This window comes from Ursus americanus, chromosome 1 (genome assembly GCF_024610735.1).
Source record: "Ursus americanus isolate L20-20 chromosome 1, mUrsAme1.1.p, whole genome shotgun sequence".
Classification (NCBI taxonomy): Eukaryota; Metazoa; Chordata; class Mammalia; order Carnivora; family Ursidae; genus Ursus; species Ursus americanus.
The window spans coordinates 17,930,091-17,952,152 of record NC_142127.1 but is presented as its reverse complement, the minus strand read 5'-3'; the positions used below and the strand labels follow the sequence as shown (position 1 = coordinate 17,952,152).

Sequence of the window (22,062 nt, the reverse complement as noted above, 5' to 3'; positions counted from 1 at the left end):
GCCTTATTATGGTAGTCATTTCAAAATATATACATACATCATATCATCACATTGTACACATTAAACTTACACAACGTTATAAGTCGATTATATCCCGATAAAGCTGGAAGAAATAGGTATCCATTTTAATAGATGAGCTTAATTGCTGTTTTCACTTTAGGTAAACTGACTAAACTGACTTAAAATCAGACTTTTTTATTTGGAAGTATCCTGTGGATTTGGGGGATAAAGTTAAGCATGCTTTGGTCATCATATGTATTAATTTCTGTTGGAGATATATATAAAAGCAAAATTGCAGTACCACTACTCACCCACCAGAATGGCATAATTAAAAAAAAAATGAGGAATGTGAAACCTCTGTAATTATCTCACACTACTGTTAGAAAAGAAAATGGGCACATCTGCTTTGGAAAACTATTTGGCAATATCTACTGTAGGTGAACATGTACATATTCTGAGACCTAGTAATCCTATCCCTAGGGTATATAGGTACATATATATGTTAACTATAAGAATGCTCTTTATGGCCTTATCCATAAAGCTAAAACTCAATTGTCCATCAGCAGGAGAAAAGGAAGTAATTGTAGTATATTCACACAATAGAAAACTTAGAACAATGAGAATGAACAAATTATATCTACTATAACAGCAGGATGAATCTTACAGACATGGTGTTGAGTGAAAGAAGCCAGACATAAAAGAATACATACATTAACTGTATATATCCATTTATATAAAATGTATGTAAGATACTAATTTATTTACTATCACTTATGTAAAATAAATATACTAATTTATGGTGTTATAACTCAGGAAGTGGTCACCCTTAAATGGGAGAGTATTATGAAAGGAAGAGCGTCAGTCACAAGGGAGGCTTCTGGGGATGTTGATAATATTCTGTTCCTTGATCTTGGTGCTGTTACATGCGTATCTTCATTTTATGAAAATTCATCAAGTTGTAGTCTTAAGATTTGTTTAATTTTCTGTATTTTTTATACTTGATTAACAAATTTACCAAAAATATTAAATGTGGGGGCGCCTGGGTGACTCAGTCGGTTGGGCATCGGACTGTTGATATCAGCTCAGGTCATGATCTTGGGTGTCATGGGATTGAGCTTCCATTAGACTTTGTGCTCGGCAGGGAGTCGGCTTGAGATCCTCTTCTCTGCTCCACCCTCTCTCACTCTGGCGCTCTCGCTGTCTCACTAAAGTGAATAAATCTTTCAAAAAATATTAAATGTGCTTTGCTTTTAAATACATATATACATATACATATGTACACATATATGTCTGTGTATAAGTGTGCATATAAATTCTTTAAGCATAGACCACTATTGAAATATTTGTGTTTCACTACTTTATGAGAAAGAATGAAGGGGCGCCTGGGTGGCTCAGTCGGTTAAGCATTGGCCTTCGGCTCAGGTCATGATCCTAGGGTCCTGGAATCAGCCCGTGTTGGCTGCCTGCTCAGCGGGCAGTCTGCTTCTCCCTCTTCCATTTGTGCCTCCCCCCGCAACTAGTACTCTCTCTCTACCTCTCTCAAATAAATAAATAAATAAATAAATAATCTTTTTAAAAATGCAGTTTTTTTTGTGGGGGGAGATAAATGTTTATGGAGCTTGATTAATAATAGGCAAAAACTGGAAAAATTCAATGTCCGTTCACTGTTGAATGGATAAACAAATTACAACACAGTACTGTTCAATAAAATATAGTGAACTATTGATACATGCATCAACATGGATGAATTTCAAAATAATTACACTGGGTGAGGGAGGCTAGCTCCCCACTCCCAAAAAGATTACCGTATGATTCCATTTGTATAAAACTCTGGGAAATGAAAATTAATCTCTAGAGACAATCAGGTAAGTTACTGATTGTAGCCTTGTTCATTTTTGGAAGTGCTCTGTGAGTGCTCTAAGAGAATATGTATCCTCTAATTGTTGGATATATAATTTATTTATGTTATATTAAATTTGTTAATTTTGTTGTTCTCTACCCTTTTGAATTTTATGCTCTCTTAATCCACTAATTACAGAGAGACATTTGTTAAAATGCCCTTCTTTGTCAGCTTAATCTTGTATTTCTGTTGATTTTTGCTTTACATATTTTGAGGTTATGTTATTCATTGCAAACAAGTTTATAATTGCTTCATCTTCCTAGAGAATTTTTCCATGTTCCTTTTTTCATATGAGTCATGGTAATGGTTTCTTACCTAAAGTCTAATTTGTTTAGTGTTGATAAAGTAATACCAGTTTTCTTTCTGTTAATAATTTCCAGCTATACCTTTTCTTATTCTTTTTCCTTCAACTTCTTTATGTTTTTATGTGGTTTTTTAGTAATAATTGTTAATAATTCTTAACAAATTTTTAATAGCACACATATGGTTTCTATATATGTTACTTGAACGTGTTAATACTCTGTTTTCTTATACTATTTAATTAGTCAATAAATATACTCAGATGGTTCAATTTAAGAGATTTTAACGAGGGACTATTAGGAGGTATGGTTGAAGTTAAGAGAGCCAACATATAGCTAGGGGCCACAAGCAGCACCTGTAGTTCTAGTGGGAAACAGTCACTCCCAGACCTCCTTCTTCCCATTCCCTAATCATCTCCCATTACCTAATCTCCAGCTGGTGCCTTCACTGATCAAACTGTGTTTGAAGCCACCTGGCATGGGAGTAATCTGGAGGAGGAAGCAAACAGAATAATAAGTGAAATTATTGGACTTCGGAAAACTCCTTCCAGAGAATTCAAATAGAATATGATGTTTTGCTCTCTAATTACCTTTTACCTCTGAAGTTCCATTTTGGCTGATTGTCATGTTAAATGCACCTATCCGTTCACCCATTTCTCTCTCTTTTCCTCTCTCTCTTGTTTTTTATTGAAGTATAGTTGACACTTTACATTAGTGTCAGGGGTGCAACATAGTGATTTGACAACTATGTATGTTATGCTGTTCTTACCACGTAAGTCATATGGTATTTGTCTTTTTCTGACTTAATTTATTTAGCATAATATTCTCTAGGTCCATCCATGTCACAAATAGCAAGGTCTCATTCTCTTTATGGCTAAGTAATATTCCATTGTGTATGTATGCCCCATATTCTTTATCCATTCATCTTTCAGTGAACACTTAGATTGTTTCTGTGTCTTGGTTATTATAAATGCTGCAGTAAACATAGGGGTTCTCTTTGTAAATAGGCACATATATGTATGTGTATGTATATATACACACATAACTTCAGAATGAGTAAAAATTAACAGTAAACTTAAAATCACCAAGTAAAAACAGTGATGATTTAGAACCAATCTGATGGTAAGAGTTTAAAACAGTAAAAGAAATTCAAGTCATTAGAAATGTGGAGAACTGGGGCGCTGGGTGGCTCAGTCGGTTAAGCGTCTGCCTTTGGCTCAGGTCATGATCCCAGGGTCCTGGGATGGAGCCCCATGTCGGGCTCCCTGCTGAGCGGGGAGTCTGCTTCTCCCTCCCGCTCCACTCCTTCCCCCTGCTCTCTCCATCTCTCTCTCAAATAAAGAAAATCTTTAAAACATATATATTTAAAAAAATGTGGAGAACTGAATATTGGTTGAATTTTCAGGTTATCCCTATACTGAATTTTGCAACATGGTCACCCAAAGTTTTATACTAGAAAGAAATTTTACAAAGTGCAATACTGTTTGTTTTATCCAAGCATTTTTATAATGGAAATTTTCGAGTGTATTTGAAAATGGAATAGTATACAGAAAGTTCATGTAGTTATTATCCAGCTTTAATAATTATGAACATTTCTAGTTATTTGTTGCTCTATTCTGTATTTCCTTCATAAAAGCATACTTTTCTTTAGCTGGTATATTTTATTTTATTTTATTTTATTTTTTTTAAAGATTTTATTTATTTATTTGACAGAGATAGAGACAGCCAGCGAGAGAGGGAACACAAGCAGGGGGAGTGGGGGAGGAAGAAGCAGGCTCCTAGCAGAGGAGCCCGATGTGGGGCTCGATCCCACAACGCCGGGATCACACCTTGATCCGAGGGCAGACGCCCAACCGCTGTGCCACCCAGGCGCCCCTAGCTGGTATATTTTAAAGTAAATTCAAGAAATTATATTTTACCCATAAACACTTCAGTTTTAATCTTTAAAAATAGGGATGTAAAAAATAATTAGTGTAATTATCACAGCTAATAAATTCAAGGTAATTAATTCCTCATTATATCTATTATTTAGCCCATTTAAAAATTTTCACCACTTATCTCAAAGTGTCTTTTGTACTATTGGTTTTTTCATTTCAGATCAAAACAGGGTCCACACATTGCATTTGATGGGCTCTTTAACTTACAGATCAGCAAATTTATAGGAATATTATATTTTTGTTTATAAATTTGCCTTACTGACTTTTTAAATTTTTCCTTGGTTGAGCTGCATTAGTTTTTTTTTTTTTTTTTTAAAGATTTTATTTATTTAACAGAGATAGAGACAGCCAGCGAGAGAGGGAACACAAGCAGGGGGAGTGGGAGAGGAAGAAGCAGGCTCATAGCGGAGGAGCCTGACGTGGGGCTCGATCCCATAACGCCGGGATCACGCCCTGAGCCGAAGGCAGACGCTTAACCGCTGTGCCACCCAGGTGCCCCGCTGCATTAGTTTTAATATAAGGGAACATTCTGTAATGAATTTAAATATCCACTAGCACTTTGCATTTTTTGTGAATCCTCAAAATAATCAAATGAAATAAAGAAATGCTTTAATGACTGGCCTTTCCAGAAAGTATCTACATAGTGCCTACTATGGTGCCCTGCACTTGAAAACACTGGTGTGGAGCAAAAAGAGCATGTGCTTTGGCCATAGGTGGCCTCATGTCTGTTCCCTTTATTCTACCATTCCAGTCATGGTCTTATTCTCTCCCCCGTGTTAAGTGAACACTTCATGTGTAAGTGTAGACTCAGTGGTTAGACCATAATAGACTACTGCATATGGAAGAAGGTCAGATTTTTATCAGTAATAAGTCTGCTTTTTTATTCAGAAACAGACTTCTGGGAATAGTGACAAAAATGAGAAGCATGTTACATTGATCAGTAGTTACTGTTTCTGGCAGCAGTTAAAAGTGGTCACTGGGAGAGTGAATGGTTGATTCTATCATTAGAAAGGGAGGAAAGCAACAAATGAAACACAAAGTAAAACAGCCCTTTGTTCTGCAGAAGAAAAATGCCACCATTCCTATCTGCTCCTGTGGGGAGAACCAGCTGGCCAATATCCTGCAGTAAGTCCTGTGTGTGACTAGTGTGGGGGGTGGTCTGCGTTGGGATGAGGGTCATAGCCTTTTGAGTTTCCTCTTAGTTCTGGGTCTCTGCTACCTCTCTGGTATTTATATATACCCTCCCCGCTTTTAAAATATTTAACCTTCATCCCATCATGGTAACTGAACTGTATAGAAATCAAACCACAGGTATTGTTAAAAATATTTCAGTATCCATTCTTTTGTACAAAGAAATTCAGGGCAAGATTTGGGGTCAAACATGTAGCAGATTCCAGTGAATTCATATTCATTATTCCAACTGGCAGGAAACTAATTCTTCTTGATTTTAGTGTCATAGATTTCTGTAAGTACATTTGTCTATTAAGCAAGGTAAGTTTCCCTTACTAAAGGGGGATTTTTTTTTTTTAATTGGGACCTCTGGAGCCAAGAGTGATTTCTACTGCTCTGGGCCACACTGCCACCTGGGGGCCAACAGGAAAGACTGTTCTGGTGTTGTCCTAGCCAGTGCCAGAAATCTTTGACATTGACCTCGATTTTATTAAGACAAATACCAAGACACCATTATCTATTGGTAGGTACCAAAATAATACAGTTGGCTTACCTGGTGGTGTGGTATGATATAATATTATAAAAATGTATTTAAAAATTTAGTGTGATACTTCCATATTCTTTTGGTGTCTTTCACTTTTCCCCTATATTTTAGGGTATTACCGACTATCTTGAGACAAAGTTAATGGACATTTCCTGGGTCCTTTTGTATGTATACTGCTCCTTCATACTTATAGAGAGTAGTATGTGAGTACTGGTAATAGTTTACCATTTATTTTATTTTATTTTATTTTATTTTTTTTTAAAGATTTTATTTATTTATTTGACAGAGATAGAGACAGCCAGCGAGAGAGGGAACACAAGCAGGGGGAGTGGGGGAGGAAGAAGCAGGCTCATAGCGGAAGAGCCTGATATGGGGCTCGATCCCGTAACGCCGGGATCACGCCCTGAGCCGAAGGCAGACGCTTAACCACTGTGCCACCCAGGTGCCCCTAGTTTACCATTTATACCATAAAATTGGTTAGTATATGCATGTCCTTCTAGCAGAAATATTTTGAACATAGATAAACATTTTTGTACTATTGATATGTATGCATTTCTTTAATTATTTAAATGCAAGATGATTTTTGTTACTATATACTATTGGTGCTTTAAAATGTGTAACTGAAGAAAAAATTATATGATTCCACTTGTATGAGGTACCTAGAACAGTCAAATTCATAGAGACCGACTAATAATGGCGGAAGGCTAGAGATAGGAGGGGGGTAATGGGGAGTTACTGTTTACTGAGTACAGTTTCAGTTTGGAATGATAAAAAGTGCAGGAGATGGACAGTGGTGATAGTAACACAGCAATGTGGATGTACTTAATACCATTGAATTAGACACTTAAACATGGTGAAAACATTAAATTTTATGTCATACATATTTTACCACAATAAAAAAGGTATTACTGTAGTAGTATCACTGGGTGGTATACTTTCTTAGGGCGTAGGAATGAGTAGGTATGTGAATTTCATTTTAAAAAGCAGATATTATGTGCTAGAAACTTCACATGTAGAAGGCTATAACCCTATGTGGTATATACTTATTAGATTTCTTTTACCCATTTAGAAACTAAAGCTCAAAAAAGGTCTTTTATAACAAATTTACTGACAGCTTAACTGTTTGCTCAGCTCTCAGGATAATTTGTCAGAAGTATACGGTTTATAAGCTCATGAAAGATGTAGTTGAAATGTGGACCTATTTCTACTTGACTCTAAGGCATGTGTTCTTTCTTTTCCACCACCTACCTTCCATGAGAATATTGCAGGTTTATGTTACAGTGAAATTCCTGACATGGCATCCTGTTACACTGTAGATTTTGACATGTCATCATTGAAGAATGGAAAAAAGTCCTTTAACAGCAGTGGGAACACCCTCAGATAACCAAGCTGTATGGAACATCTGAGGGCTTTAAACAGGTCATGTCTAATTTGAGCAGACTGTATAAGGTGGAAATGACTCATGCGCCAAGAGGTCATCTAATATAGTATTTTTTTATTTTAAATTAGTTTTCCATCAGACATAAGGTTGCTGCTTCTTTTCATAAACCACGAGTCTCTAAGGGAAGAGGTTCATTCTTGTATCTGCTATTTTAAATTGCATTCTTCATTCCTATCTGCTTTTCTTGCTTCCTTTGGGAGACTCCTTCCTTCCAGTGAAAGAAAACTAAAGTTATCTCATCATGATAAATAATTTAATAAAGAAGCCTCAGTATAATGATTTTTATACTCTAGTCGTGAAACCACTGTCTTTCAGTAATGCTCTAAGCAAAAGAATTTTAGCGTAAACAACAAAAAAGATCTGGACATTCCCTTTATGTTTGTGGTAATCTGATTTTACGTATATAACCTTTCAATTACCCTTGGAATTGGATATTTAGAATATTTCATATACTGTGGAGAAAACTAAATCAATCTTACTGTTCTTAAACCCTAGTATTTAACCATCTTTAGTATTACTGGGAATAATTCCCCAGTAAGAATGTAATTGTTAAATCACTTCCTAATTACTTGATTTTGTGTATGTACAAAATAACTAGTATTTGTAAGACACCTAGGTTTTTAATTAAAGTTATGATATTTGACTACAGTGAAACAATTCACATATTTTGTTAATATATTCCCCAGACTCTTAGAGTACTGAGCCATACTGGAATGCTTCTTTGGAGGCCAAGGAGCTTATTGCTGACATAGTAATAATTTGGTTGTTTGCACATTTTATAAAATATTAAAATGTTCCAAGTTACCATAGTCCTTAAATAACTCAGGGTGAGATGTTATCTCTGAAGTGTTGGCTTGTGAGTAGGAGGGAAATTATATGTTACAGTGTTATATAAAACTGACTCATATGAGTGGGTGAAAAATCCCAAGAATACCAGACACCCACACTTGAAAAAGCCAGTATGTGTCGTTTTTCTCTTTACACCATGTTCCTCCAGGCTGCTTAATGGAGCTGCATTCATTAAAGAAATCTCTATAAGTTCTTTCATTGCCTTCATGAATATCTTCCTGTTAAAAAAAAAAAAAAGTGAAATAGCATTTTTTGTCATTTAAAAAATCATTGTTCACAGGACAAAAAGTTTGATTCAGTATTTGAAGTAATTCACTTCTCTATGCTTCAGGTTTTTTGTTTAATTAAAATTAAGAGAATCAAACATACCTACTTTTGGAGTATCTTAGAATATTTGTTAAATCATATAAATACAATTAAATTATTCTTTTAGCAAGTGATAGTCTAGGTCTTGATAAACAGCTTATGCTGTTTTACTAGTTAAAAAATAGTATATTGTATGGGAATGTTATCACAGATTCATCCCATTAGATAATTCAAGTTTATTCAAGGTATTCCTTTGCATAGTAACATTAGATATTCTTAAATATATTTGTTATGTTATGCAAAATGTTTTGGTTGAATTTCACAAATTAGGTTTTGTTTCTATGGAGATTTTTGTTGTTAGTTTGATTTTTAAAGAATGCTTCCTTGGTTCTTGCACCACATGTGCTAACTAAGCCTTACTGTTTTATTTCAAATTCTCTTTCCTCTTTTTATCATTCTTTGTCCAAACTGAGAATCTCAACTGTACTAAAAAAAAGAAAAAAGTTCCTATTGGTTGAGAAGAATATAACCTTCATTTGAAAATAGTAAAAGGACACTTCTTGCTGTGAAACAGGCCTTCTAAAAAACAATTTCATTTATGTTATTTAATTATTATAAGACCTCTTTGATGGTGACGGTGTTATCCCACCTTTTTTCGAAACGAAAGCTATAGCTTTGAGAGGAAGTAAGTAACTTGCTCATCTTCATCTAATAGCAGAGTTGGGATTTTGAACCTAGACAAAACCTCTGTTCTTTTTTTTTTATTATTGTGCTATAAACCACAATATATCTGCATTTGTACATAAATCTTCTTTCGAGGGGTGTTTTGTTGCTGTTTACAGATGTAGTATATATATATATATAGAACTTCTGTTGCATTGCATGCCTGTCTTGAACTCTGTTAAAAAAAGAAATCTAATGAGCAGTTTGTCCCCTTATTCTTCTGAAAATGAGATTCTATTCATACCCCATCATGTAACTAAAGCTGTGATCAAATTATCAATATTATTTTTACAAGCTTCTTATTTGCTTTAGTAAAGAGGAAGCATGAAAGCATAGTAAGTAAATCCTAATTTCCGTGATACACACACACACACACACACACACATCATATGTATATGTATTTATCTTTTTGTATTTGTATGTATCATAAAATTTTAAGTAGCGTTATGTTGCACATGTAGGAAACTATTGATTTGTCACTTTTCCTGAAACTTTTCTTAGTTAATGAAAAGTTAATTGGATCAGCAGGGACCTCAGAGGATAATTTTAAGTTAGGATCTTTCATACTTGTATCTAATATTATCATTGCTTGGATTCATGAGGCATCTTTATTTTTTATCATTTACACTTTAATTTCTATGCTCTCATCTTAGATATTACTCCTACTGTATGCAGATAGATGGGTTGAGATGAATAATTCTTGATGATTTTCTCAGTGCTGTATTGTGTCAGGTAGAAGTAAAATTTAAGCTGTTTGTGACAACTGATTCTGACTTAGTTCTATCTACTAAATCATCGTTTGCAAATATGTCTGTCATATCTATGGGAATTTTTTGTCTTTTTATCTTAGTGATAAAAGTTCTATAGGTAAAAACTAGTTTCCAGAAATAATTCTAAATTGGAATAACATTCTCATGGAATTGGACTTTGTTTCTTAAACCAGTGTTCCTCACATCAGAGTCCAAATAACTGGTTTGTTTTCTGAGGTCATTTCGAATAAATATCCACTGGATGGCTATGTACTGGACACAGAGAGAGGCCTTTGGAGTGCAGAAGTGAATAAGACATTGTCTTGTTTTCAAGAAATACATTGCCTAATAGAAGAACGTACATAAAGAAATTTTATTGTAGTGTGATGGATGTTACTGTAGAAGGATATTCAAGGTACAGAATGCATACTGATTGAAAATGGGGGCATGGAACAAAGACTGTATGAGAGTGTATTTTTAAGGACAAATGCACTTACTAAGAGGCTGGAATATAGTTAGGGAATTTTCATGGGTTCATTTCAGGTAAAATGAACACTGTTTAGGGAAATATCATATAGAAAAAATTCATATTTATTTCAAAAGATTAATTTTTAATTTTTCTTTTTTAAACATTTTTAATTAAAAAAATTTTTTTCATGAGTTTTTGATGTATCGCTCCACGATTCATTGTTTGCGTATAACACCAAGTGCTCCATGCAATACGTGTTCTCCTTAATACCCATCACCAGTTAACCCATCCCCCCACCTCCTTCACCTCTGAAACCCTCAGTTTGTTTCCCAGAGTCCATGTCTCTTATGGTTCATCTTATTCCCCCCCTTCATTTTTCCCTTCCTTCTCCTAATGTTCTCCATGCTATTCCTTATGTTCCACAAATAAGTGAAACCATATGATAATTTTCTTTCTCTGCTTGACTTATTTCACTTAGCATAATCCCCTCCAGTTCCATCCATATCGATGCAAATGTTGGGTAATCATCCTTTCTGATGGCTGAGTAATATTCCATTGTATATATATGCCACATCTTCTTCATTCATTTTTTGAAGGGCATCTTGACTCCTTCAACAGTTAGGCTATTGTGGACAAAACATTATTTTAAACATGTCTCTCCTTGCTTTTTAAGTAAAAATTGTGCTAATTAGAGCATTTATCAAGAACACTTGCAGTGATCTAAGTATTCAACCATCTCTGATCGTTGGTAAACTTTAATGGTGGTCCTAAATAGCAGGTAATGGAAATGAATAAGATACCTGGATTATCTGCCAACTTTTTATATATAACTTTATTATAGCTAACAAAATTTAACTATATATTATTTAAAGTGTAAATTCTATTCAGGATTTATTTATTTAATATACATATATTGAGTTGGTACCCCCACTTTACAGGCCAGAAAAATAAGGTACAGAGGTGAAGTAATTTTCCTCCATGTACTGGTATAAATGGAGGAGCCAACATACATTTTGATTCCTGAGCCAGTGTTTAAAGAATTATAAAAAAGGTCAGTAGGCTGTAGTGGTGAGGGTAAGACTGGGCACAAAACGAGGCTGGAAGCTTGGCTGTGCTGAGGTGGGAGAGAGTGAAGCTAGAGAGGCAAAGTTAAGAAAGGGAGGCATTCTTGTTTAAGATGAGTAATACTTAGCCTATGGAAATGCTAGTAAAAATGATCCAGCAAAGATGGACTATTAGAAGATACAGGTGACAGAAAAGCTAATCAATACTGAAGGGTCAGTACGTAAGATGGGGTGGTACGCCTCCCAAGAGGAAGGAGATGAGCATGGTACTGAAGCAGGTGAGTTAAGGTTGTGTTGGGAAATTAGAGGTGGTTAATATATCACCTGCACCAGCCTGTTAGGCTGCTTCATTTGTGCACATCATCTTTAACCGATCTCTGTGGTATACCTGCCAGAACGACATACATAGTTTAGAAGTGTTCATGGAATTCGTTTGGGAGTTTAATAACTGAGTTTATAACTCAGTTTAATAACTGAAGAGGATAAGAATGGGAGGCTTGGTATTTGGAAGTCTTAAGGGAGAAACCTGTGGCTGCAGAGTACAGGGGGGAAAATGAGGTAATAGTCTGCTCAGTTTAAATGGAAGCAGAGAATGAAAGCCACTTAGCACAGCCTTAATTAAGCTTGGGTCTAGGAGGAGCTGTAGCAAGAAATACAACTAAGTTATAGGAAGAGATGCTGAACTGACAGAGAAATATCTCTACCTTAAAGGAAATGAAGACATACTGCCCACAGTAATAGTGATAGCATCACACTTTAAAGAATCTAAACTTTTTCTAAGAGCTTTTATATGCAATAACCTTTCAGATCAATGAATCATGGAATTCTAAAGCTGGAGGATACTTATGTACTATTGTCCATTTAACAGAAGAGAGAACTGAGGGACTCCTTGGCAGCTCAGGTCATGATCCCAGGGTCCTGGGATTGAGGCTCCCTCTTGAGGCTTGTGTTCCTGCTCTCGCTGTCTCTCTTTCTGTCAAATAAATAAATAAATAAATAAATAAATAAATAAATAAATAAAATCTTAAAAAAGAAGAAGAAGAAAAAGAAGAAGAAGAAGAAGAAGGAGAAGAAGAAGAAAAAAACTGAGACCCATAAAGGTGAAGTTATTCATCCAAGATCTGAAACACAGCTGTTGGTGGCAAGGTCCAAACTCATACCGCAGGTTCTTAATTCATAGTTTACTGTTCTTCCCACTGCATAGTGCTGTCTCTTATTTCAGCAACTTGACTAAAGCTGTTTTTGCAAGGCCTTATATGTATTTGAAGATTGCCATAATGCCTCATCCTCGCTTTTCCAGACATTTTTCCTCACAGTAATTTATTCATTCATTCTTCATACATTGTGTTTTTCAGATTGTTCACTCTCTTGGTGACTCTCTTCTGAGTTGCTAGCATTTAATCGATATTTCTCTTCAAGTATTTAATTTAGGTTGTCAGCTACTTGGTCTGCATAATATCTGTTAGACGAAACCATGAACTTTATTTTGCTACTCATTAAACATTTATAATGTGGTAGGACAAATACTCTCAGTGAATATGCTACTTCCTTATTAACTTATATTTTAATTATCTTATTTAAAAACTATATCAGAGCATCCTTTCTAAATTTAAATTTCAACTTTTTTTTTCTTCCCCTTAACTGGCTGTTACCTAATCTTTTCATGAAAATCTTTGAAAGTTTAAAATTCAGGTCAAGTGACAGTTCATTATCATTCTCAGAATGTAATCAGACTGGCTATTCCAGAGGGAGTTTGGTGAACAAACGAAGCAATGACATTTCATATTTTTCTGAATTCTTTTTTTTTCTTTTGCTGGATTAAATTAATTTGCAGAACATGAAACTGAATATTTATATGAAGTTGAAAAATAAATGTCTAATAACTCAGACTTGTACTCCTGGATATAGATTTCATTAAGTTTTTATAGGGACAGATGGGTAGGGTGGTGACAGAATTAGGTAACTGCCAGTTATGGGGGAAATGTTTACCTGAACCTTAAAACACAACAAGAACTAAGAGTTTCTAAATCTAAGATATTTTGCGTTTATCCTTTGATAAATCTGCTGAGGATTTATTTTCTTCATCAATAGAATGAAGAGATTATCCATGCATGCAGGAATCATTTGCATCATACCTATTCTCACCAGGAACTGAGGGATACCATTCCAGTCTAACCTTCTTCCATTCTGTTCTCCTTCTGCTTTCCTGTGGACTGAAATGCCTTCTTCCACCCACTTTCTTTTGGTGTTAGTGTGCAATCAAGCTGGGGCTGTTTCTGAGTTCATCCTGCTTGCCCAGACTACAAAAGCTTCTAACTATATGGATCTGGAGTAGTTTGTATAGTTTTCTTTTGAAGCAGAGCTGGAGTCTTAACACCTCTAAACAGACTCCCTTTGGCAACTCTTGTCACCTATTACATTAACTGATAGATCCTTAAGCCATAGGAGTTAGATGAGTTGCATATGCATGCTGTAAAAGAAGCACACATAATAGTTAAATTTTTTACTGTAGATCCTCTTCAGAACCATGCCTCAGCTCTTTCTAAAACTAACTTGCAGGGGCCAGGTAGGTAATACGTACCAGTGTGGCAGGCCGATTGCAAAGTAGCATTTAGCTTATATCTCAGGAGATAGCTGCTACTTGGGTCCAGCCAATTATTACCATGCCAGAGGACCTATCCAAAAAAGGAAAAATCCATTTTTGAAGTATTTTCTTAAAAGACCATTTATTTATTTATTTATTTATTTTGACAGAGAGAAAGAGCAAGCACAAGCAGGGGGAACAGCACAGGGAAGGGGAGAAACAGGCTCCCCACTGAGCACGGAGCCTAATGCGGGGCTCGATCCCAGGACCCTGGGATCCTGACCTTAGCTGCAGGCAGGCGGTTGACTGAGCCACCCAGGTGCAACTTCAAGGATTTTTTTAAATGAAATATTATGATTTTTAAATGTTAGCAACAAATATGAATTTCCAAAAAGCTCCCTGGCTCCAAAACAAGTCCTCCTATGAGCCAGACTGCCAGTTTGCAGCCTCTACCCTAAGGAGAACAGTGTGACGTACATCCCCGGACCTCTCCATAACCCCAGTTGCTACCACTGCCATTTTTACCCTGGCTCTGAGGCTGGTAAAGAAGAAGAATAACAAAAGCAAGTGGGAAATCACTTGGCTAAGTTGCATTACTTCATCTCTTCTACTTTTTGAAGAGGAAAAGCATTTTAAAAAAAGCATTAAACATTAGAGCATTAAGCCTATTTTCCTCTGAAAACCTTTTTTTGGGTAAGTTAATGTCAAGATGATAACTGCTCAATTTTGTTTTATGAACTGGCCTTGCCTGTCTGTTGAAATTGACTGTAGTACATCTTTGAGATTTTATAATTCAGCCTTTTGTCCTTTTTGCTTCCTAAAATTATGAGAATTGTGGATATTTGCAAATATTAACAGCTTATGGTTTTAGAAATGAATGGATTTGGAACTTGTCAAAGTACTTGATTTTTCTCTGAATTAAACAGTTCCCAAGCTTTTTTTTTTTTTTTAAGATTTTATTTATTTATTTGAGAGAGAGAGAGAGCACAAGCAGGGGTGAGGAGCAGAGGGAGAGGGAGAAGCAGACTCCCTGCTGAGCAGGGAGCCCGTTGCAGGGCTGGATCCCAGGACCCTGAGATCATGACCTGAGCTGAAGGCAGATGCTTAACCGACTAAGCCACCCGGGCGCCCCAAACAGTTCCCAAGCTTATAATTCTAAAGCTAATTTCTGTGGCCAATGTTTATGTTAGTCAAGAGAAAGTTTCTGATACATTTTTGGGGAAAAACAGAAGGAAAAGCAGGGGCAATTGGCATTTGCAAGCAAGACTAAATGCCATTTACTGAAAAGACAAGACTATTTAAAAATTTCTGCTTACTTATGTCATCCTCCCACAAAATTTTTAAATGTTTAATATAGATCCTTTCAAACATATATGTAACAAAAAGAATAATATAATAAACCTTCGTGTACTGATCAGCTTCAACAAGTTACCAACCCACATAGATCCCCAAAGCTTTATCCTCTTGCTGGATTTTTTTTTTTTTTAAAGCAAATCACAAGCTTTTAAGTATTATGCTTCTATGTGTATACTCAGTTTTATGAAATTATCACCATAGATTTCTTCTATAACTGGATGCAGCCATTGGGAATAAGTTTTAAAGTGACCCTTGGGGCCTCAGTTGTAGGGAAGTAGGAGCTTTGTAGTACTTGTGATCGACTGAAGTAAAAACGACTCCCACACTACTAGATTTGTCAGAGGAAGTGTCTGTTGGAGCCTTTATGTTATTACCCAGTCCATAAAGTGTTTATTAGTGGCACAGCAGTTTATTCAAATGTATGTATAAGTGTATCTATCTGAAGATTGAATAAACTAAGGTAATTAATGTTTTTATTTTACTTTAAGTTATATTTGTCTTTTAATTTGAATTCACATCCAATTTTGTCTTTTTCAGGCTAAGAATGTTTATTGAATTCTTAACTTGCCTGGAGACTGTGCTAAATGATTTACATGTTTTAAATTATTTAATCCTTGTAACAGTCTTTTGAGACATATACTGTTGTCTAGGTTTTGCTAATGAATAAGCCAGACTCCAATGCATTTAATGTTTCTCAGCCAGAAAATGGTAGAATCTCTGTTTGAATAGTTTGTTTGATTAATGAACTACTGATTTTTCATCATACCCTGATACCAAAGAGCCTATTCAGAGCTGTCTGGTCAGTGTAAGTGCAGTGTTTTCAGTTTATCAGCTCAAAGTTTTAGTCCCATACCTGTACTACTAAACTATAATACCATAATCTACTATAATATTAATGTTGATTATATTTATCTATAGCAAAAACCTGGTTCATGAACCTGTCACCAGACCTAATTTACAGGCATTTTGTTTACCACTTACTTGGCTGTGAAGGTCAAACCTGCCATTCTTATTCATAGTGTGATTTATAAATAATGTATGCATCAACTATCCAGGAGTGGTGAAGGTGAGCATATAAATTTTTCACGCTTCTCCTCAATGGAATATCAGCCTCAGAATAGTAGCCTACTAGCTACTGTGGCTCTTGAGAACTTAAATGTGGCTAGTGTGACTGAGGGGCTGAATTTTGTTTTTTCTTTTCATTACATTTTTATTGAAGTATAGTTGAAACACAATATTACATTAGTTTCAGGTATATAGCCAGTGATATATTAACTGAAAGAAATATGAAAGAAACTTCGTAGAGGTTTTCCCAAATTAGATAACATTCCTAGAAATGTACATGATTATCAATATTGAGTTGGGAAATTAAAAGGCTATTTGTTGTTTTTTGTTTTGTTTATTTTTGTTTTAATTCCAGTATAGATAGTTAACATACAGTGTTAGTTACAGGGGTATAATATAGTGATTCAACAATTCTGTACATTACTCACTGCTCATAATTGTACTCTTAAACCCCTTCACCTGTTTACCCCATCCCCCTACCCACCTCCTTCTGGTAACCATTCATTTGTTCTTGGTAGCTAAGAGTTTGTTTCCTGCTTGTTTCTTTTTTCTTTGTTCATTTGTGTTGTTTTCTAAATTCCACATAACTGAAATCATATGGTATTTCTCTTTCTCTGACTTATTTTGCTTAACATTATACTCTATAGATTCATCCATGTTGCTGCAAATGGCAAGAGTTCATTCTTTTTTATGGCTGAGTAATACTCCATTGTGTATGTGTATATGTGTGTATGTATATATTTTTTACACACACACACACACACACATACAATGGATAAATTCTTCCATTGTATATGTGTATATATCCATGTATATATTTATATGTGTATATATATATACACACACACATACACACACACACACACACATACATACACAATTCTGTTCTTCTATTGATAGATGCTTAGGTTCTATTGATAGACACTTAGGTTGCTTCCATACTTGGCTATTGTAAATAATGCTACCATAAACGTATTGATGCATATATCTTTTTAAATTAGTCTCTTTGTATTCTTTGGGTAAATACCTGATAGTAGAGTTACTGGATCATAGAGTAATTCTATTTTTAATTTCTTGAGGAGCCTCCATACTGTTTTCCACAGTGACTGCACCAATTTACATTCCCACTAATAGTGCACAAAGGTTCCTTTTTCTCCACATCCTCTCCAACACTTGTTATTTCTTGTATTGTTGATTTTAGCCATTCTGACGGCATGAAGTAATCTCATTGTGGTGTCGATATGCATTTCCCTATGATAATGATATTGACCATCTTTTCATGTGTCTGTTGGTCATTCTTATGTCTTCTTTGGAAAAATGTCTATTCATGCCTTCTGCCTATTTTTAAATTGGATTGTTTCATTTTTTTGTTGTTGAGTTCTGTAAGTTCTTATATATTTTGGATCCTAACCATTTAGTAGGTTGTATTTTACTTTTGTTGATTGTTTCCATTGCTGTGCAGAAGCTTTTTACTTTGATGTAGTCCCAATACTTTATTTTTGCTTTTGCTTCCCTTGCCTCAGGAGTCACATCTAGAAAAATGTGCTGTGGCCATTGTCAGAGAAATTACTGCCTATGCTATCCTACAGGATTTTTGTGATTTTAAGTCTCACACTTAGGTCCTTAAACCATTTTGAGTTTTCATGTGTGGTGTAAGTAAGTGGTTGACTTTCATTCTTTTGCATGTAACTGTTCAGTTTTCCCAGGATCATTTGTTGAAGAGACTGTCTTTTTCCCTTTGTATATTCCTGCCTCCTTTGTCAAAAATTGATTGACCATATAGCTGTGGATTTATTTCTGGACTTTCTATTCTGTTCCATTGATGTATGTGTCTATTTTTGTGCCATTACTGTAGCTTTGTAGTATATATTAAAATTTAGGATTGTGATACTTCCAGTTTTGTTTTTGTTTTTCAAGATTGCTTTGACTGCAGGACTTCTGTGGTTCCATATCAATTTTAGGATTATTTGTTCTAGTTCTGGGAAAATACTGTTGGTATTTTGATAGGCATTTCATTGAATGTATAGATTGCTTTGGGTGATATAGACATTTTAACAATACTTGTGCTTCCAATCCATGGGCATCGAATATTTTCCCATTTGTTTGTGTTCATCGCCAGTTTCTTTCATGAAGATTTTATAGTTTTTAGAGTACAGGTCTTTCACCTCCTTGGTTAAACTTATTCCTATGTGTTTTATTATTTTTGGTTCAATTGTAAATGGGATTGTTTTCTTAATTTCTCTTTCTGCTGCTTCATTATTAGTGTATAAAAATGCAACAGATTTCTGTATATTGATTTTGTATCCTGTGACCTTACTGAATTCATTTATCAATTCTAGTAGTGTTTTTTGGTAGAGTATTTAGGGTTTTCTATTTATAATTTTATTTCATCTGCAAGTAGTGAAAGTTTTACTTCTTCCTTATCAATTTGGATGCCTTTTATTCCTTTTTCTTGTCTGTTTGATGTGGTTAGGACCTCCAGTAGTATGTTGAATAATAGGAGAGTGGACGTCCTTGTCTTGTTCCAGATCTGAGGGGAAAAGCTCTTAGTTTTTCCCCATTCAGCATGATGTAAACTTATGAGATTTTCATATATGGTGTTTATTATGTTGCAGTATGTTTCTTCTAGATCTGCTTTGTTGAGGGTTTTTATCACGAATGTATGTTGTACTTTGTCTAATGCTTTTTCTGCATCTACTGAAATGATCATATGGTTTTTATCCTTTCTCTTGTTGATGTGGTGTATCTCATTGATTGATTTGCAAATATTGAACCACCCTTGCATCTTAGGAATAAATGCCTCTTGATTGTGGTGAATAATTTTTTTAATGTATTGTTAGATTCATATTGCCAATATTTTTTGAAGTTTTTTACATCTATGTTCATGAGAGATACTGGCCTATAGTTCTCCTTTTTTTTTTTTTTTTTTTTTTTTTTTTTTTTTTAGTAGTGTTTTACCTGGATTTAGTATCAGGGTAATGCTGGTCTCATAGAAGGAATTTGGAAGGTTTCCTTCATCTTCTACTTTTTGGAATAGTTTGACTTCTCCCACTTGCGTTCGAGTACCCTGACCATGGAATAGTTTGAGAAAAATAGGAATTAATTAACTCTTCTTTAAATGTTTTGTTGAATTCATCTGTGAAGCCATCTGGTCCTGGACTTCTGTTTTTTGGGAGTTTTTTTGAATACCGATTCAGTTTTATTTCTGGTAATTGATTGGTCTATTCATATTTTCTGTTTCTTCTTGATTCAGTTTTGGGAGGTTATATGTTTCTAGGAATTTACCCATTTCTTCTAGGTTGTCCAATTTGTTGGCATACAATCTTTCATGATATTCTCTTATAATCTTTTGTATTTCTGTGGTATTGGTTGTTATTTCTTTTCTTTCATTTCTGATTTGATTTACTTAAGTCTTTTTTTTTTTTTAAGTTTGGTTAAAGGTTTTTCAATTTTGTTGATCTTTTCAAAGAACCAGCTCCTGGTTTTATTGAACTGTTCTAGTGTTTTTTTAGTTTCTATTTCATTTATTTCTGCTCTAATCTTTATTATTTCCTTCCTTCTATGGTTTTGGGTTTTCTTTGTACTAATTTTAGCTCCTTCAGGTGTAAGGTTAGTTCTGTTTTTTATTTTTCTGGCTTCTTTAGGTGGGCCTGTATTATGATAAACTTCCCTCCCAGAACAGTTGTTTCAGCATCCCAAGGATTTTGGAACACTGTGTTTTCATTTTCATTTGTCTCCACGTGTTTTTTTTCTTTTTATTTCTTTGATTTCTTGATTGATCCATTAATTTCCTATTAACCTCCATGTATTTGTGCTCTTTCCAGATTGTTTGTTGAGGTTGATTTCTCGTTTCATAGCGTGTGGTCAGAAAAGATGCATGGTATGATTTTGATCTTTTTGAATTTGTTGAAACTTGTTTTATGGCCTAATATGTGGTCAGTTCTGGAGAGTGTTCCATGTGCAGTTGAAAGGAATGTGTATTCTGCTGTTTATGGGTGGAATGTTCTGAATATATATATGTTAAATCCGTCAAGTCAAATATGTCATTCAAACCAACTGTTTCCTTGTTGATTTTCTGTTTTATCTGTCTTTCAGATCCTTTATGTTTGTTATTACCTGTTTTATGTATTTGGGTGTTCTCATGTTGGGTGCATAAATATTTACAATTGTTTTATCATCTTGTTGGATTGTTCCCTTTATGATTATATAGTGTCCCTCTTTATCTCTTGTATGGTCTTTGTTAAAGTCTATTTGTTCCATGTAAGTATTGCTACCCTGGATTTTCACTTCCACTTGCATGAAAAATGTATTTTTATCCCTTCACTTTCAATCTACATGTGTCTTTAGGTCTGAAATGAGTATCTTGTAGGTAGGTTATAGATAGTCTTGCTTTTTTATCCATTCATGTTATCCTGTGTCTTTTGATTGTAGCCTTTAGTCCATTTACATTCACAGTAATTATTTTTTCAAAAGATTTTATTTATTTGAGAGAGAGAGTGAGAGAGAGCATGAGTGGGGAGTGGGGAGAGGGGGAATCAGGCTGAGCAGAGAGGCAGATGCAGAACTCGATCCCAGGACCCTTGGATAATGACCTGAGCCAAAGGCAAATGCTTAACTGACTAAGCCAGCCAGGTGCCTCCATTCACAGTAATTATCAATAGGTATGTACTTATTACCATTTTGTTACTTTTTGATGGTTGTTTTTGTACTTCTCTGTTCCTTTTTTCTCTTGCTCTGTATTGTCTCATGATTTGCTGACTTTCTTTAGTGATATACTTGGATTCCTTTTTTTTTTTTCTGTTTTTACACCCCTATTACTGGTTTTTGATTTGTGGTTACCATTAGGTTTGTATATAACATCTTTTGCATATCGTAGTGTATATTAAGTTGATGGTTCTCTTAGTTTGAACCCATTCTTTACTTCTCTCCCTCCACACTTTAAGTATATGGTGTCATACTTTATGTTCTTTCATTTTGTGAGTCCCTTGACTAATTTTTATAAATACACTAATTTTTACTGTTTTTAGCTTCCTACTTTTCTTACTCTTACTTATGGTCTTTCCTTTGCACTCAAAGAGTCCCTTTGAACATTTCTTGCAGGACTGATCTAGTGGCCATGAATTCCTTTAACATTTATTTGTCTGGGAAACTCTTATTCTCTCCTTCTATTCTGAATGATAGCCTTGCTGGATAAAATATTCTTGGCTGCAGGGTTTTTTTTCCTTCAGTACTATGAATATATCATGCCACTTTGTTCTGGCCTGCAAAGTTTCTGCTGAAAAATCAGCTGATAGCCTTAGGGGGTTTCCCTTGTATGTAACTGTTTTCTTTTCTTTTGGTGTTTTAGAATTTGCTCTTTATCACTACTTTTTAGCATTTTAATTACTATTTGTCTTGGTGTGGACCTCCTTGGGTTGATTGTGTTGGGGCTCTCTGTGCCTCCTGGATCTCGATTTCTGTTTCCTTCTCCAGATTCCAGTTTTCAGCTGTTATTCAAATAAATTTTCTGCCCCCTTTTCTCTCCTTTTGAGATCACTATAATGCGAGTGTTATTATGGTTGATGGTGTCACCATGTTCCTTATTTTCTTTTCTTTTTTAAAAAATA

The 22,062-nt window shown here is 34.9% G+C and overlaps 1 protein-coding gene across 3 annotated transcripts in view; it reads left to right on the top strand.

Annotated features, from left to right (window-relative positions):
• The window catches only part of ZRANB3 (zinc finger RANBP2-type containing 3), a 302,647-nt gene that overhangs the window by 45,340 nt on the left and 235,245 nt on the right, over window positions 1-22,062 (top strand). Inside the window, exon 2 of one of the 3 annotated variants that reach the window (XM_087858142.1) lies at window positions 5,200-5,261. The exons of the other annotated variants lie outside the window; for them this stretch is intronic. The gene's annotated coding sequence lies outside the window, so the exon portion shown is untranslated. The remainder of the gene's footprint in view (window positions 1-5,199; window positions 5,262-22,062) is intronic. 3 annotated transcript variants of the gene reach the window in all.